Source organism: Protopterus annectens, chromosome 7.part0 (assembly GCF_019279795.1).
Source record: "Protopterus annectens isolate FY-2018-M chromosome 7.part0, PAN1.0, whole genome shotgun sequence".
Classification (NCBI taxonomy): Eukaryota; Metazoa; Chordata; order Ceratodontiformes; family Protopteridae; genus Protopterus; species Protopterus annectens.
Genome location: NC_056739.1, coordinates 783,870,735 through 783,888,328, shown reverse-complemented (window position 1 = coordinate 783,888,328; position 17,594 = coordinate 783,870,735). Strand labels below are relative to the sequence as shown.

At 45.2% G+C, this 17,594-nt stretch overlaps 1 protein-coding gene across 1 annotated transcript in view; it reads right to left on the bottom strand.

The window, feature by feature from the left end:
* GIGYF1 (GRB10 interacting GYF protein 1) overlaps positions 1-17,594 on the bottom strand; it is a gene marked incomplete in the record, with an annotated part of 2,892,461 nt that overhangs the window by 1,426,426 nt on the left and 1,448,441 nt on the right.

The following is a 17,594-nucleotide window of genomic DNA, read 5'->3' as shown; positions in this document are numbered from 1 at the left end:
ATAACCCAATCAAGTTGTAAGATGAGGAGTTAGCCACTAGGTCTGTACCCATAAGGGAAGGAGGGAGGGGAAACCTGGACTGCAGCTGTATTAGCACTCGAACATCTACATTTATGGTAGGTACAAAACTGTACTATGTTCATCGTGCATACAGCTGCAGTCATAACAGATGGGTAGAATCCCAAAGCTACGCACAGGGTGGTAGGCACTAGGTGGAACTGGGAGGAGCCAGAATGCCCTGCAACACAGCAGTGGCAAAGCCTGCTCTAGTTTTGGAGTATAAAGGTAGGTGGTAGTATTTAGTGAAGGTATGCACAGAACTCCAAGTGGCTGCCTCCAAAATATCTTTGGTAGGGACTCCTCTGAGGAAGGCTGCAGAGGTAGCTGTGGCCCTTGTGGAGTGGGATCTGATGCCTGCAGGTACAGATTTACCATGAAAGGAGCAACAAAACCGTATGCCGTGGCCTATCCATTTTGAAATTGTCTGTTTGGAAATTGGCTTCCCTTGAGCTCCTACAGCATAGGACACACAGAGTTGTTCTGATTTCCTGAAAGGCTTTGTTCTGTCCAAATAGTAACGTAGCTGTCTATGGATGTCTAAGGAATGTAGCAGCCTTTCCCCTTTGTTTTGAGGATTGGGGTAAAAGGTAGGCAAGTGTATGGCCTGATTTAAAGCTACCCTGGATACTACCTTAGGCATAAATGACGGGTTGGTTCGTAGGGAAACCCTGTCCTGATGGAAGATGAGAAAGGGCTGCACAGCCATGAGGGCTTGTAGTTCACAAACCCTACGAGCTGAGGTAATGGCCAGAAGGAAAGCTGTTTTCCAGGACAAATATTGCAAATCTGTTGAGGCAGCTGGTTCAAAGGGAGGCAAAGTTAATTTTTCTAGAATGTAATTAAGATCCCAGGCTGGTATTGGTTGTTTCCTTGGAGGTCTTATATTCTTAGCCCCTCTGAGGAACTGTCTTAAGAGTGGGTGAGAGAATAAGGGTGGATCAGTGTTGTATTCTGCAGAAATGGCTGAGGTATGGATTTTGATGGAGGAAAATGAAAGTCCACTGTTCAACAGCTCAGCTAGATACTGTAATATCTGAGGCAAATTCAGTTTTCTAGGATCCTGGCCTTTTTCTCATTCCAAGCAAAACCGTTTCCATTTTGCGGAGTAAGCCTTTCTAGTAGATGGCCTTCTGGCCTCCAAAATGACATCCTGCACCTCCTTGGAGAGTAGGGTCTGTTGTGGTGTTAAGGAATTTTCCATGCAGCCAGATTGAGTGTTTTCAGCTGACTGTGAAGAGTTTTGTAGCTGTGCTGAGTCAGTAGAAGAGGCATTAGAGGTAGGGTCCAGGGAGGAGAATGTGTTAGGCTCGTCAGGAGTGGGTACCAGTGTTGTCTTGGCCAGTCTGGAGCAATCAGTATCATCTTCGGTCTGTCTGTGCTTCCTTTCAAGAGCACCTTGGGCAGAAGAGGCAAAAGTGGGAAGGCGTAAACTGTCCGTTTTGCCCAACTGAAAGAAAGGGCGTCCACTCTCCAGGCCTTTGGATGGAATGTCCTTGAGCAGAATTTTGTCAATTGATGATTCCTGTGGGAGGCAAAGAGATCTATGTCTGGCCTTCCCCACGCTTGGATTATATTTGTAAACACTTGAGGATGCAACTTCCATTCGTGCGGGTCTGTCATATTTCTGCTTAGATTGTCTGCCAGTGTGTTTTCCAACCCTGGCAGGTACTGTGCTTGAAGTTCGATTTGCCATTCCAGAGCCAAGTTCCAAAGTGACATGGCCAGCCTGCACAGGGGGTATGAATGTGTTCCTCCTTGTTTATGTACCACATTACTGTGGTGTTGTCTGTTCTTATCAATAATTGCCCTGGATGCAGGAGATCCTTGAAAGCTGTAATTGCATTTATCACTGCTAGCATTTCCTTTTGATTGATGTGAAGGTGCTTTTCCTTTTGGGACCATTTGCCCTGAATGCACCTGTCTGTCATGTGTGCCCCCCAGGCGTAGTCTGAGGCGTCTGTTGTGATGACTTGATTTGCTTGAGGCTTGCAGAATGGTAGACCTGTGTTTGTTTGGCATGCTTGGGCCCACCATAGAAATTCCTTTTGCAAACATGGGATTAGTGGTATTATTGTTTCCAAACTGTATCTGTGTTGAGACCATAGGTTTTTTAGGTACCATTGAAGTTTCCTCATATGCAACTTTGCACACGGGATTAGAAGAATGCAAGATGCCATGAAGCCCAGAGCCTGCAGGATTTTCCTTGCAGTTAGCCTGGTACAATTTGCTAGTATTTTGAAGTACTGAGTTAGTTGCCCCTGTTTTTCTGGCGTAAGATAGGCCATCTGGGTGATTGTGTCCAAGTTGGCACCCAGGAAAATTATTTTCCGAGATGGTGTTAGCCTGGATTTGTCTTTGTTGACTGTGTATCCCAGAGAATTCAATAACCGTGTTACTTAAGCCAGATGTTCCAGACGTGTTTGCTGTCCGCTTGGATCAGGCAGTCGTCCAAATAAGGGTAAATTTGTATCCCTTGAAGTCTGCAGTAGGCAATTACTGATGCCAGGCATTTTGTGAATACTCTGGGCGCAGTAGGTAAGCCAAAGGGCAATGCAGAGAATTGATAGTGGATTGAACCTGCAAGAAATCTGAGGTATCTTCTGCAGCTTTGTCTGATTGGGACATGCAGGTATGCCTCCTTGAGGTCCAATGTTACCAGCCAAGACTCCTTGCCCAGCATGGGAAGAAGCTGCTGTAAGGTGAGCATCTTGAATTTTGGTACGAGTAGAAATGTGTTTAGGATGGATAAGTCCAAAATGGGTCTCCAATCTGTTCCCTTCCTTGGTACCAGGAATAGTCTGGAATAAAAACCTTGACCTTGTTCGTGAGTAGGTACCTCTTGAATAGCTTTCATGTTCATGAGCTTTGAAATTTGTATTTGAGCCTCTGTCCTTTGATTGTGTGGCAGATTCGGCATGCCTCTCATTTCTGGAAGAGTGTGAAAATGAAATGTGTAGCCTCTGTTTATAATGTCCAGGATCCATTTGTCTGTTGTGATAATATGCCAATTTTTTGAAAATAATGCCAGCTTTCCTCCCAAGGGTGCTGCCAGCTGAGACTTGCTTGGCATGCAAAGGGGAAAGTCATTGGGTTTGTTTCCTGTATTGTTGTGCACTGTCTTCGCCACCTCTTGGTGCTGGAGTTTGCCATTGTCTGCCTCTATATGATCCTTGAGTTTGTCCTCTGCCCCTTGTGCGCCTGTATCTACCTCTTTGGGGCTTGTCCGTGGCTGGAAAGGACCAGTTTTTTGAAAGCCAATTTCTGCTAAAACGTGGTGGTTGTACCTGTAGAAAAGCTTTGACAGTTTGCATAGATTTAGCTTTTTCTTCCATTTTCCGTAGTATCTCCTCAGCATTAGTACCAAATAATACATCCTTTTGTAAAGGAGCATCTAGTAGTTTAGCTTTAACATGATCAGGCAAGGTTTGTTCCCTAAGCCAGGCATGTCTACGAATGACTGATCCTGTAACTGCAGCTCTACTTGAGGCCTCTAGAGCATCATAGCCACATTGTAAGGTGTGTTTACCCACTTGTTCTGCACTATGCATCATATCCTGCAACTCCTTCAAATCTGGTTGTTCAGGTTGTGACATTTTATTCCTTAATTGTGATAACAGAAACTGCTGATATTTAAGCATATGGAACTGACAATTTAAGGCCCTCATGGCTAGGGTGGCCGAGGTATATACCTTTTTTCCCCACCTTTCTAAGGATCTAGACTCTCTTTCGGAAGGTAATGGATTCTTAGAAGTAGAGGCCTTCATTCCCTTGGGGCCTTGAGAAATGGTTTCAGGGTCAGCATTATGGCTTTTGTAAAGAAAATGGTGTGAGTTAGGAACTCTGTAGTACCTACCAGGCTTGACTGGGACAGAAGGCAGGGAATCCGGATTAAGGCAAGCCTCCGAGTAAACATCATCAAGTATGTCCAAGACAAAAGGAATCGCCAGAGGTCTGTGCTGAGGTAGCAAAAGAAATTCCCTAAGTCTTTTCTTGGAATCTGAAAAATCTTGGCCTTCCCAATGGAAGTGTTCCCTCAAGGTATGCAAGGTTTCCCCGAAAGAGAAATCCTCTGGGGGAGATGCAGAAGGAATGGACTGCTCTGCATCAGAATCTTCAAAAGGGGAGTACGAGTGTTCCTCTTCATCAGAGTGTTCTGAAATAATGGAGCCCTGGTCAGAAGAGGGAGAATCTTCCTCCACTCTGGGTCTCTTGTCCGGAGGGGGTTGGGAACCCCTGATAAGAGTAATTAAATCCTCAGCCATTTTGAGCATCTGCTTTTTAGGCATGGGACCTGGAGATGAGCCCTGTGCAACAGGCCTCTTGGGATGCATGGCTGATTTGGACTTAGTAAAGGCCTTTATGGAAAAGGAAGATAAGGGTCTGAAGACACCATGTGTGGAAGTGGACCTGTCCACATTAAGAGGCTCAACACTCACAGTGGCTTTGGTAGCTGTAGTCAGGGTATGGGCCGAAGCACCTGCCGTCTCGGTTACATTAGACACTGCCAGAGAAGTGTAGTCGATAGTCAGGGGCTGCGTAGGCGCCTTGCTGAGAACTGGACCACGTGTAGTTGGTTTTGGCGTGGTGTCGGTCTTTGTCCTTGCGTTTTTTGGACAAAACGGTAGTCGGAGTCGCCGACATTTTATAATCAAAAGCTTTACCAAAAAAAGTGCTGGGCGAACTCCGCCCGACACTTAATAGTGCGTTTATTGAAAGTAACACAAAAGCGACAGCCCGAGATGTCGTGGTCTGGGCCTAAACAAGGTATACAGAGGGAATGGAAATCCTTATGCGGTATTTGCTTCCCACAAGAAATACAATTGTTAACTTTGTCTGACATCGGTCTGAGGCAAGAAAAGTTCCCCCAACGGGGTACTTAGCTTTAAAGAAGACTTCGGTTTCCAAATTTTCGTAATTTCAGGAGCTGGCCGACCGGCACTTGCGAACTGCTTCTGCTTCGGGCACCGCGCGGCAAAAAAGACTGAAGAAAATGGCGTTGGCTGTGTCTTATGTACCCCTGTCGCACTGACGTCAGGAAAGAAAGAGACGGCAACCGACGCTGGACCTAGACACTGGAATTCGGCCGACCGAGGACCTGCCTGACGGCAGGAGAACCCATCTGTTATGACTGCAGCTGTATGCACGATGAACATCATGTTGGACTAAGAGGTGGCACTGAGCCACTATAAACCCCTACAACACACACACACACTTACTGACTAGGCACAACCTAAAAGACTAACACAAGAAATGTTTGCCCAACTTTAGTACAAAGAACCCAAATGAAGATAATGTCCGCTCTCCAGGGGGAAATTACACAGCAATTGTTAAGGTAAATACAGTTTCCTCACCTCCCGATAAATGTTTTACAATTCCTTGACTTGGGTTCTAACTGCCTGAACTCAATTGCTCAAATTTACGCTTTGCTCACACATCTTATGAGAGAGACTGGTGTGCAGTGTATTAAGAGTTTCCCCCTTCCTGACTTGGGTATGTCTGCAGCATTAAGAAAATAAGTGCGAGACAGCTAAGGTAGGTACATGGTTTTAGCCCCTGCAAAATCTCACTCACTATACATATGGTTATTGGCATAGTTGTGGTCTTGATAAGCTGAGACTTGTAAACTGTTTTACTGAATAAAGTCTTTCGATCACTCATAAGGGGAGTGGCAAATACTAGGCCTTCCAAACACTCGAGAGTAAAGGAAATGAAGAATTCAAAACAACTTAAGTTTTTAAAACCCATCTTGGACGACAGTGCTAGATGAAAAGAAATAGTGCTAAAAATGTAGAATCATCATGCACTGAGGTGACAAAGTCAGACTTCTTGAATCATTGCCCAATCAATAATGCTACATGAAGATGTGAATCGATAACTAACTTGTGGCAAGATGTACATAACTCACACACTTTTAAAAGAAGCAATAAAATAGTCATGTCTCTGACTTAGTGGCCTTGGGCCAACTATCAGCTCACCAGCCAATATCAAAAGGTAACAGACAGCAAAGCATCCTCTTCAGAACAAAAAGAATGTACCTCCAAGGTATAACCACCCATCCCTCTCCCTCCCTGCTCTGGACTTTGTACCACACAGAAAATGAAACCTGAAGGAAGACCTATTTTAAGGACAGTTTTAAAATCAGTTTTTTGAAGATATTAAGGGACTGCCTAATGAACACTAACTTTGGGAAAGACCAGACAGACTTTCTAAGCTACAGGCAGCTAAACTTCAGGGGATTTCTACTAGTCTATGGCCATTAAGAAAAGCATCTCGAAAGACACTACACACTCACTTTTTTCTTCTCTTCTTACTACAACCATAATCTATGTCCTTCTATTCCCATGTTGCAGTATTCTTACTGTGGGAGAGTTCCACAGCTCAAGAAGAGGAAAGGGTGCTGGAGGAAGCTCTGAAAAAGGGTATTTCAGAATACTTTTTCCTTTACTTAAGACACCTGTTGCTGACTGTTTTCTTTGACTTTTCTTTTCTGTACTGAAAGATGTAGGTCTAGAACCCTGATCAGGTAAAGATTAGTCGTGTAAAATCTTACCATAACCATAGATGTCCTTTTCCATGTTGCAGTATTCTTACTGTAGGATCCTCTCCCTCAGGCGACCCGAACATCTGGCGCCTATGCAAAAGCTTAAGCCTGGTTGCGGTCAGGTGTGTTGGACGTCACATGCAGGGCCATATACCATGGGCCTTAAATGTGACATCTGCACACAGGCCTCAGAACTGACTGCCAAGTCAGACAAGTCTAAGGAATCCACGAAAGATACCATCTAGACACAGCAAATGTAATGAAAGGGGGTAGGTGGGAGGGAAGGAATACTACAACATGGAAGGAAGGACATCTAGTTGTATAAAATCTTACAATAAACATAATCTATGTCCTTCTATTTCCATGTTGCAGTATTCTTACTGTGGGAGAGTTCCACAGCTCAAGAGGAAGAAAGGGTGCTGGAGGAAACTGCAGTTTCTAAGAATCCATGCAGGACTGCTCTTGCAAATCCTGCCCTGGCACTGGAAACATAGTCCAATTTATAATGTTTGGTAAAGGTATGCACAGAGGACCATGTGGCTGCCTCAAGAATGGTGGCGGTGTCCAGGCAATTGAGGAAGGCTCCTGATGAGGCCACTGCTATTGTGGAATGTGCCTCAACATTTTAAGTGTTTGCCATGTTAAGAGTAGAAGGAGGAAATGGTTTTTCGTATCCAGGAGGATATAGTTTGTCTGGATACAGCCTTACCCAGGACCCTGTGGTGGAAGGACACAGAGTTGATTGGATCTTCTACTGGTTTTGGTCTTGTCCAGATAAAACTTTGCCTGTGGACATCAAGGGAGTGAAGTACTTTCTCACTGTCATTCTGAGGAGAGGGGGAGAAGGTGGGTAAATTAATTGAATGAGGGACAGTTCATGTTAACAAACTGAGCTACAGAGTCACTGTTTCTATCTGGAAAGGGCTGCCTACGGGCAGGTTGAGGAGGGGCTACCTTTGGGGAAGGTGCCTTTCTACATCCTTTTCTGTGTCTAGAGGAGGAGAAGGTGGACAGGGCTGGGGCCCTCCTGACAAAAGTGGTCTTGGTAGGGTAGTTTCTGTAGAATTTGGGAACTGGAAAGACCAATAAAGGTTTGAGATTCTGAAGTTCTTTGCTTTTTTCCTGGGGGCTTTTGAAAAGTTTGGCAGACTGTTTGCCAAACAGGAATTTGTTGTGAAGCAGTGCACCTAAGACTTTGGTTTTAATGTCCTCAGGGAGTGGCTGAAGCCTGAGCCAAAAGCACCTGTGTACTACAGAAGTTGAAGCTGCAGACCTAGCGGAGGCCTAAACCGCATCATAGCTGCACTTAATAGAATGTCTGGCAACCTGTGATGCTAAAGACAACTTAGATGCTACCTGAGATTTGTTAGGAGAGTCAAGCACGGAGGAAAGTAAGGAGGTTGCCTGAGAAACAAAATCTAGGGCATAACTGACCATGTGGGTTCGATAACGGATGGCTCTAAAGGCCAGCATGGAGGATGTGCACGTCTTTTTCCCTAGTCTATCCATGACCTTGCTTGTCCTTGTCTGATGGTAGAAAGCAGGAGGAAGGTATTAGTCTGGACTGCTTGTCAGAGGCCATGTCAATGACTGTAGGATCTGCCATAGGTGGCTTAATGAGGTACTTGTGCTCATCAGGGACCTAGTAAAACTGGTCAGGTCTCTTGGGGGCTGGGATTCACGGGTCTTAGAAGCTGCTGCAAATGCATCCAAGTAAGCTGGAATCACAGGGGGAAACTGCAGAAGGTGAGAGTGATTCCACCCAGAGTAGTTCAAAATACCTCTGTTGAAGTTCAGTCATCTGAGGGGCATCCCAATGGAAATACCGTCTCATGTTGGTAACTGTTTCCCCAAAAGAAATATCTTTAGGGGGTGAGTCTCCTTCTAAGGAGTCCTTATCTTGGGAGTAGTAAACCAGAGGGGAAGCTAACTGGGATGTATAGGTTACAGATTCATCTGAGGAAGAAGAGTCGTCTTCCTCCTGAGTATGGCTCGGATGAATGGAAGCCGCTGAGGTTGGCTTGGAGCTGACAGCAGGTAATGTAGCAACAGGGGAGGCTGTGGGCCTAAGAGCCATAAAGGCCTGAACCAAAGACTGTGAAAATGTATGCCAGTCTGGTTGGTCCTCTGTGTAAGTAGACAAATGTTTAGATTTTTGTATCCTCTTGAGAGGAGTAGTCTTAGTGGACGGAGTAGGCCTAATGTCGGGCATCTAGCCTGTGGGAGAGGATTCCATTTCCAGAACCGTGGATGGGCCATCTTGCAAAGCCTGGTTCCTTTCTACCTCGGAAACCTCAGAGGATGTGCCTACCGGGGCATCCAAGGCTGCTTCCACAAATGTAGCCGCCGAAAAGTACAGTTGTGTACACTTACCATAAATGTAGATGTTCCGAGTGTATTCACTGTTGCAGTCATCGCATTTAGGTTTATCTGCTTGCAGTAGCCCCTCAGTCGGCCTGATTATCGAAGTCTAGGGTCCTGCGTCAAATGCAGTCTCATCTTCCATCAGGCAATCATCCAAGTATGGGTAAATTTGAATTTTTCTCTGCCTGCAATATGCAATGGCGGGAGCTAGGCATTTTGTGAATACCCTGGGTGCGGAAGATAAGCCAAAGGGAAGTGCAGAGAACTGATAGTGCATAGAGCCTGCTCTGAAACGTAAATATTTCCTGCAAGATTCCCTTATGGGGATGTGCAGATAAGCTTCTTTTAAGTCTAGGGTGGCTAGCCAGGAGTCCTTGGCTAGCACAGGAAGCAACTGCTGGAGAGTAAGCATTTTGAATTTTGTAACCACTAGGAAGGTGTTTTAAAATAGACAGATCTAGGATAGGGCGCCAAGAGGTTTCTTTCCTGGGTACCAGAAACAGTCTGGAGTAAAAACATTGTCCCCTTTCTTTGCTCTGCTGGGACAGGTTGAACAGCCTTCATACTGAGAAGAGAAAGTACTTGCTATTGGGCCTCTGCCCACTGGTTTGGGGTGAGGTCTGGCCACCTGCTTGGGGTTGGCAGTGAGTGGAAGTAGAATCTGTATCCCTGAGATACAATGTTCAAAAACCATCTGTCCTGAGTAATGTACTCCCAGTTTTTTGCATGCAGGGCTAGTTTTCCTCCTAAAGTTGCAAGTACTTGGGCAAGGCTTGGAAGAGTTAAGACTAAGTCACTGTGAAATTTTACCAGAGGATGGTGGCTTACTACTCCCTGTTTTAGAGGTGGGAGCACTCCATTGCTTAGATCTGTGCATACCCTGAGACTGTAGTTTTGGTGGTCTGCTGCCCCTGGGTTTGGACTGAGAAGGTCTGTGAGGGACTGGAAAAGACCAATTTTTGAAGGCCAATGCCTACTGAATCTAGGTAGCTGTACCTGTAGGAAATCTTTAATAGTTTGCATAGATTTAGCTTTTTCCTCCATCTTTTTGAGGACGACTTCTGCTTTAGTGCCAAACAGGCATTCTTGGTTTAATGAAGCATCTAGTAATTTTGCTTTGACATGGTCTGGCAAGATTTGTTCCTTAAGCCAAGCATGCCTTCTACGAACAGACCCAGTGGTAGCAGCCCTGCAAGATGCTTCTAAGGCATCAAAACCACATTGCAAAGTATGTTTTCCAACTTGGTTAGCATTAACTTTTGTAAATTTTTATGTTTTGCACAATCAGGAATCAACATAATTTTCTGTTTAATTAGCTCCATAATATGTTGGTGATACTTTAACATATGAAACTGGCAATTTAAAGCCTTGATGGCAAGAGTAGTAGAGGGTGTATACTCTCTTACCCCACCAGTCTAAAGCCCTAGAATTCCTGTCTGAAGGGGTAGGGTTTTGGGCTGTTGTAGCCTTAATGCCTTTAGGTCCCTGGGAAATGGTCTCTGGATCCGCAGCAGTATTCTTAAAGAGAAATTTGTGGGAGTCCGGTACTCTGTAGTATCGGTCAGGTTTCCTGGGAGCTGGAGGCAAAGTATCAGGGGTAAGGCTGGATTCCATGAAGACATCTACAATTTCCAGAACAGGAGGGACAGCTAGAGGCCTGTGCTGAGGCAAGTTTAAAAATTCCCTGAGTTTCTTTTTAGACTCTGGGTAGTCCTGGCACTCCCAGTGGAAATGCTCTTCAAGGGTATGCAGGGTTTCACCAAAGGAAAAATCTTTTGGTGGGGAAGCAGAGGGAAAGGAATTCTCTGAATCAGAATCCTCATAGGTAGATAAGGGTATGTCCTGGTAATCAGAAAGGTCAGAGTCATCGGACACATGATCTGAAGAATTAGAAGGAAAATCAGTTCTTGGTCTTTTTGAGGGGGAAGGCTGGCTTTCCCTAATTAAAGTAATAAGGTCTTCAGCCATTCTAAGCATTTGTGTCTGTGGCATGTGGGCCTGAGAATGCGCTTTGGCCGGTTTCCTCGGCGTAGTGCGAACTCTAGGCCTGAAAAATTCAGTATTTTTGGTTTGAAACCAAGTCGTCGGTTTAATATGAAAATCGGAGTGCCTGAACACACCCTCAGAAGTCAGTGCCTGCACAGTGGCTCCAAACCCATCCAAGGTAGAGATATCTGCAGGTTCCATAGTCGAAGAAGCATCTCGCGGCATACCTGACTCCGAATAGGTCTCAGGAGAGGCCTGTGAATCTGTAGAAGTGGGTATCAGGGGCTGCAAAAGCACCTCACTGAGCACCGGCGGACTGGCGACTAGCTTAACGGAAGTGTCGTTGGCAGTTTTGGACCTATGCGTCTCTGTCTTTATCCTTACGTTTTTTCGGAAGATAGGTAGTCGGATGGCTTACAGAAGCCATTTCTGAATACGGAGAACGAGAGCGTAAGAATTTAGTGACAAAAATAGCCTGACGAATAGTTTGGGCATTGAACAAGGCACAAAACCGACAGCGAGGAATGTCGTGGTCTGGGCCTAAACAGGTGACGCAGTAAGAGTGAAAATCTCTCAATTAACTATTTCTGACATCGGTTAGAGCAAGAAAAAAGGATCCCCAATGGGGTACTTATCTTTTAGAAGACTTCAGGTCTGAAACTCAAAAAATGAAAATTTCAGGAGGTGGCTGACCAGCACTTGCCAACTGCTTTTGCTTCGGAGACTGCACGGCAAGAAAAGCTGATGTAATGGCGTTGGCTGGATGTTTTATACCCCTGACGTCATGGAAGAAGCGACAGCATCTGATGCAGAAATCCCAAGACTCTGGTATTCAGGCCGACTGAGGGCTACCTGCAGGCAGATAACCCAAATGTGATGATTGCAATAGTGAAACGCGAAGAACACCTAGAGGCATAACGAAAGAATCAGCTCCCATACCTAAGGGGGCTGGAGCAGAAGAGGTACCTGACAATCCTCTTGCCCAAAGTATCTTACTCACCAGCCTCTCCACATCATCCTCAGTTAATCTCTTGGTGGAATGGACAGAAAGTGTGGAGGGTGATTTTGGCCTTTCCAGAAAAGGTGAAGGCAGCCTTCCTGCAAAGTGGTCAAAAGAGGGTGAATATGAGGTTTACAGAAGATCTATAATGGATGGCTCCTCAAACTGCTTACTTGGTGTTGAAGTAGTTGGCAATGAAAGATGTCTGCGCCAACAATGTTGGTGTCAAATATTCCAAATGGTCCTGCAGCAAAACGTTACGTGTCGAAAACTGCCTGCTCTGATAAACTCAGTTCCATAGGCCCCTTCAGGACTGAAGTTTTAGTAGAGGAGTCGCTCAGTTCTGAAGGAACCGAAGACTTAGTCCTTTTCAAGGATGGTGCCGATGAAGTAGAAGGCACCGATAGGCTTTTCCTTTTTGGTTTCTTCAAAATTCTGGAAGAAGATGAGGAAGAAAGGGAAAACACATCTATCTTACTCTTGGCTTTCTCAGCACCAGATAAGGCCTCACAGAAGGCAGATGGCAGCATACCCTTCAAAATACATTGTTACTTCTTTGCACTAGCACCCTGTGACTGAAAAGTACAGTTTTGTACCTACCATAAATGCAGATGTTCGAGTGTATACCCTGCTGCAGTCATCACACTTGGGTTATCCTGTCGTCAGGCGGTCCCGCAGTCGGCCTGAATTCCAAAGTCTTGGTCTGGCATCGGTTGCTGTTGCTTCTTCCCTGACATCAGTGCGCCAGGGGTATATAAGAGGCATCCGACGCCATTTTCTTCAGTTTTTCTTGCCCCAGATGTCAGGTGCCCCCCCAAAAGTTGGTCAGTAGATAGTGCCAATAATAAAAGCTTAGCACAAACAAAACATCCCTCCAGCTATAATACACCACAGAGATTGTATCAGATTTTAAGGTATTGAAAGGTTTTAATTAGGTCAGAGGGGATGGAGGGAAGGTAACCTGGAATGCAGCAGGGTATACACTCGAACATCTACATTTATGGCAGGTACAAAACTGTACTATGTTCATCGTGTTACCCTGCTGCAGTCATCACACTTGGGTAGAATCCCAAAGCTAAGGATGGGAGCTGGAGTCAAACAGGGTTAGAGGAGGCTAGAAGGCCCTGCAAAACTGCAGTGGCGAAGCCAGCTCTAGTCTTAGAGTAAAGTGGTAAGTGATAGTGTTTGGTGAAGGTGTGTACTAAACTCAAAGTTGCAGCTTCCAGAATATCCTTGGTTGGCACCCCCCTGAGGAAGGCTGTAGATGTAGCTGCTGCCCTGGTGGAGTGGGGCCTTATGCTAGCAGGAACTGGTTTTCCATGATAGGTGTAGCAAAAACGTATGCAATGTCTTATCCATTTGGAAATGGTCTGTTTTGAGATGGCCTTTCCTTGTGATGTTGTAGTATAGGATACAAAAAGTTAGGCAGATTTTCTGAAAGCCTTAGTTTTATCCAAGTAATAACGTAGTTGCTTGTGAATGTCCAAGGAATGCAGGAGTGTTTCTCCTTTGTTCTGTGGATTTGGAAAGAAGGTGGGTAAATGGATGGTTTGATTTAGAGCCACACTGGATACCCACCTTTGGCATAAAGGAGGGGTTAGTTCGTAGAGAAACTCTGTCTTGATGAAAAATGAGGAAAGGCTCTACTGCCATTAGTGCCTGTAGCTCTGAGACTCTTCTGGCTGAAGTAATTGCTAGCAGCAGGGCAGGCTTCCATGATATAAACTTTAGGTCAGCAGAGAAAGCTGGCTCAAAAGGTGGCAGCGTAAGTTTTTCCAGAACAAAATTTAGGTCCCAAGTTGGTGTTGGCGCTCTATGGGGAGGCCTAATGTTTTTTGCCCCTCTGAGATACTGCCTTAGAAGTGGATGTGAAAATAAGGGGGGATCCGTGTTGTAGTGAGCTGAAATAGCGGAGGCGTGGATTTTAATGGATGAAAAAGAAAGTCCTTTGTGTAACATCTCAGTTAAATATTGTAGAATATGAGGCATGTCCGGCTGAAGGGTATAGGTTGGTTCCAGGCGCAAAATCTTTTCCATTTGTCTGAGTAGGCTTTCCTAGTGCTGGGCCTCCTGGCCTCCAGAATGACATCCATAACAGCTTGTGAAAGAGGGGCTGGCTGGTTGCTTAGGTGATGTGCCATGCAGCCAAATTTAAGGTTTTGAGCTGGCTGTGTAGAATCCGACTCCCTTGCTGTGTGAGTAGATGAAGAATTTGTGGTAAAATCCATGGTGGGCCCTGGGCCATGTTCCTTAGTAGTGGGTACCAGTGCTGGTGTGGCCAGTCCGGGGCGATGAGTATCATTCGAGGTCTCTCCATCTTGACTTTCAGCAGCACCTATGTGAGAAGGGGCAATGGAGGAAAGGCATATACTTGTCAGCATTTTCCAACTGAATGAGAGTGCTTCCACTTTCCAAGCTTGATGGTGAAATGTCCCTGTGCAAAATTTTGAAAGCGGATAGTTTTGGGGGTTGGCAAACAGGTCTGTCTGGCAGCTCCCATTTTTGAGTTATCATTGCAAATACTTGTGGATCCAGTTTCTACTCGTGGGGATCCATGATGTTTCTGCTTAAGTAGTCTGCCAATGTGTTCTTTTTTCCTGGCAGGAATTGAGCTTGTAATCGAACTTGGTAAGCCAGTGCTGTGTTCCACAAGGTCATTGCTTGCCTGCATAGAGGGTAGGACTGTGCACCTCCTTGTTTATGTACCACATTACTGTGGTGTTGTCTGTCCTTATTATAAGCTGTCCTGGATGTAAGAGGTCCTTGAAGGCTGTCAGAGCATTCTGTACAGCTAGCATTTCTTTTTGACTGATGTGCAGATTCCTTTGATCTGCAGTCCATATGCCTTGAACGCACAATCCTGCCATGTGTGCCCCCCAGGCATAGTCTGATGCATCTGTTGTCATAGTTTGCCTGGCTGGGGGTAAGGTGAAAGGCTGACCCTTGTTGAGGTGACATGCCTGTGACCACCATAGAAACTCCTGTTGAAGGCAGGGAATGAGAGGTATCATTGTTTCCAAGCTGTGGCAGTGTTGAGTCTATACGCTTTTCAGGTACCATTGTAATCTCCTCATATGCAGTTTTGCAAATGGTATTAGTAGTATGCAAGATGCCATGAAGCCCAAAGCCTGCAGAATTTTTCTTGCAGGGAGTTGGGTCTTTGTTGCCATTATTTTGAAGTAAAGTGTGCCCTGGTCCGCTTGTGAGTAACACCAAACACCAGTAACTTGATTGAAGATTGTGATAGCAGCAAAATCACATCCAGTTAACAGTAGTACAAAAAAATAGCAGCAAAACTTGAAATAATAGCAGCGAAACCTCAGATAGGATGAACGCTCTTTAATACACTAACACACTGATCATGCCACCACCAAAGACTTCATCAGACAACGGGTGTTACTCACAAGCGGACCAGGGCACACTTTTCTACATTTATTGGTTGGTTTCGAGTGCCTGCGCCTTGTTTTTTGGTCATTATTTTGAAGTATTGAGTTAGTTGTAGTTGTTTGTCTGGCGTCAGATAAGCCATCTGGGCCGTTGTATTCAAGCTGGCACCCAGGAATGTCATATTTTGTGAGGGCACTAATTTTGATTTCTTTTCGTTTACTGTGTACCCTAGGCAACTTAGAAGGTGTTTTACAAAAGTCAGATGTTGTAAGAGAATGTCCCTTGCTTTCTGCTTGGATGAGGCAGTCGTCCAGGTATGGGTATATTTGAATTCCTCTTTGTCTGCAGTATGCAATTACTGGTGCCAGGCATTTTGTGAAGACCCTGGGTGCAGTAGATAAGCCAAAGGGCAGTGCAGAGAATTGGTAATGGGTTGAACCTGCAATGAAACGGAGGTATCTTCTGCAATTTTGTCTGATAGGGACATGCAGGTATGACTCTGAGGTCCAACGTTACTAGCCAAGCTTTCTTGCCCAACATGGGAAGAAGCTGCTGTAGTGTTAGCATCTTGAATTTGGGTACTTGCAAGAAGGTGTTTAGAATTGAAAGTTCCAGAATGGGTCTCCAAGCATCGTCTTTTCTGGGGACTAGAAAGAGCCTTGAGTAAAATCCCTGGCCTTGCTCCTGTGTAGGTACTAGTTGAATGGCTCTCATGTCCATGAGAGCTGTAATTTGTTTTTCTGCCTCTGCCCATTGATTTTGTGGCAGGTTTGGCATTCCTTTTATCCTTGGCAAGGTGTGGAAATGGAATCTGTATCCTTGTGAGATAATGTCTAGGACCTATTTGTCCTTTGTGACGATGCGCCAGTTGTCTATAAATAAATGCTAATTTTCCTCCCAAGGGATCTGCCAAGAGATTTTTGCTTGGCAGTTTGAGGTTGAAGTCATTGTGTTTGTCTTCTAGTAGTTTGGGACCTGTCTTTTCCTCCCTTCTGTGTTGCAGTGCCCCATTGGCGAGGTTTGTAAGGGATTTGTGCTTGTCCTCTGCCCCTTGGGCGTCTGTATTTACCCCTCTATGGTCTGTCAGAAGCTGGAAAGGACCAATTTTTTGCTGCCCAATTTCTGCTGAAGCGTGGGGGTTGTACCTGTAAGAAATCTTTGACCATCTGCATAGATTTTGCCTTATCCTCCATTTTCTTTAAAACTCTTCTGCTTTAACCCCAAATAAGACATCCTGCTGTAAGGTTGCATCTAGTAACTTTGCTGTAACATGATCAGGCAGAGTTTGCTCCTTTAACCAAGCATGCCTATGTATAACAGACCCAGTAACAGCTGCTCTACAGGAAGCTTCCAAAGAATCAAATCCACATTGTAAAGTATGTTTGCCCACCTGTTCAGCTGCATGCAACAGATCCTGCATTTCTTTGAATTCAGACTGTTGAGGGTGCGTGCTCATCTTTTGTTTTATTTGAGACATTAGGAATTGCTGGTATTTCAGCAAGTGAAATTGACAATTTAGTGCTCTCATAGCTAGAGTAGCTGAGGTGTAAACCTTCTTCCCCCACCTATGTAGTGCTCTGGAGTCCCTTTCGGAGGGTACAGGATTTTTAGCCATAGAAGCCGTAGCCCCTTTGGGACCCTGGGGAGATCGTCTCTGGGTCAGCAACAGGGCTTTTGTAAAGGAATTTGTGTGAGTCAGGCACTCTAATATCTATCTGGTTTGGCTGGAGCAAGAGGCAGAGAATCTGGATTTAGACTAGATTTTAAGTAAACATCATCCACAATGTCTAAAACTGGAGGGATAGCAAGTGGTCTGTGCTGGGGGAGTAAAAGAAACTCTCTGAGCCTTTTCTTTGAGTCGGAGTAGTCCTGACCTTCCCAGTGGAAATGTTCCTGAAGGTATGTAAGGTTTCCCCAAAGGAATAGTCTTCAGGGGGAGAAACTGAGGAAATGGAATCTTCAGCATCAGAATCTTCATAAGGGGGAAATGAGTAATACTGTTCCTCAGAGGAGCCTGTGGAAATAGACACTTGATCAGAGGAGGCATAATCCTCCTCTTGTCTAGGCCTTTTGTCTGGGGGGGGGGGGGTTGGGGGTTGGGAACCCCTGATTAAACAAATCAAACCTTCAGCTATTTTAAGCATCTGTTTTTTAGGCATGGGGCCTTGAACTGGAGACTGATGTGCAGTCTTTTTGGTTTTAGAGGAGTCTTAAGCTTGGCATAAGATTTTATGGTGAGAGTAGTCGGTCTGAAGA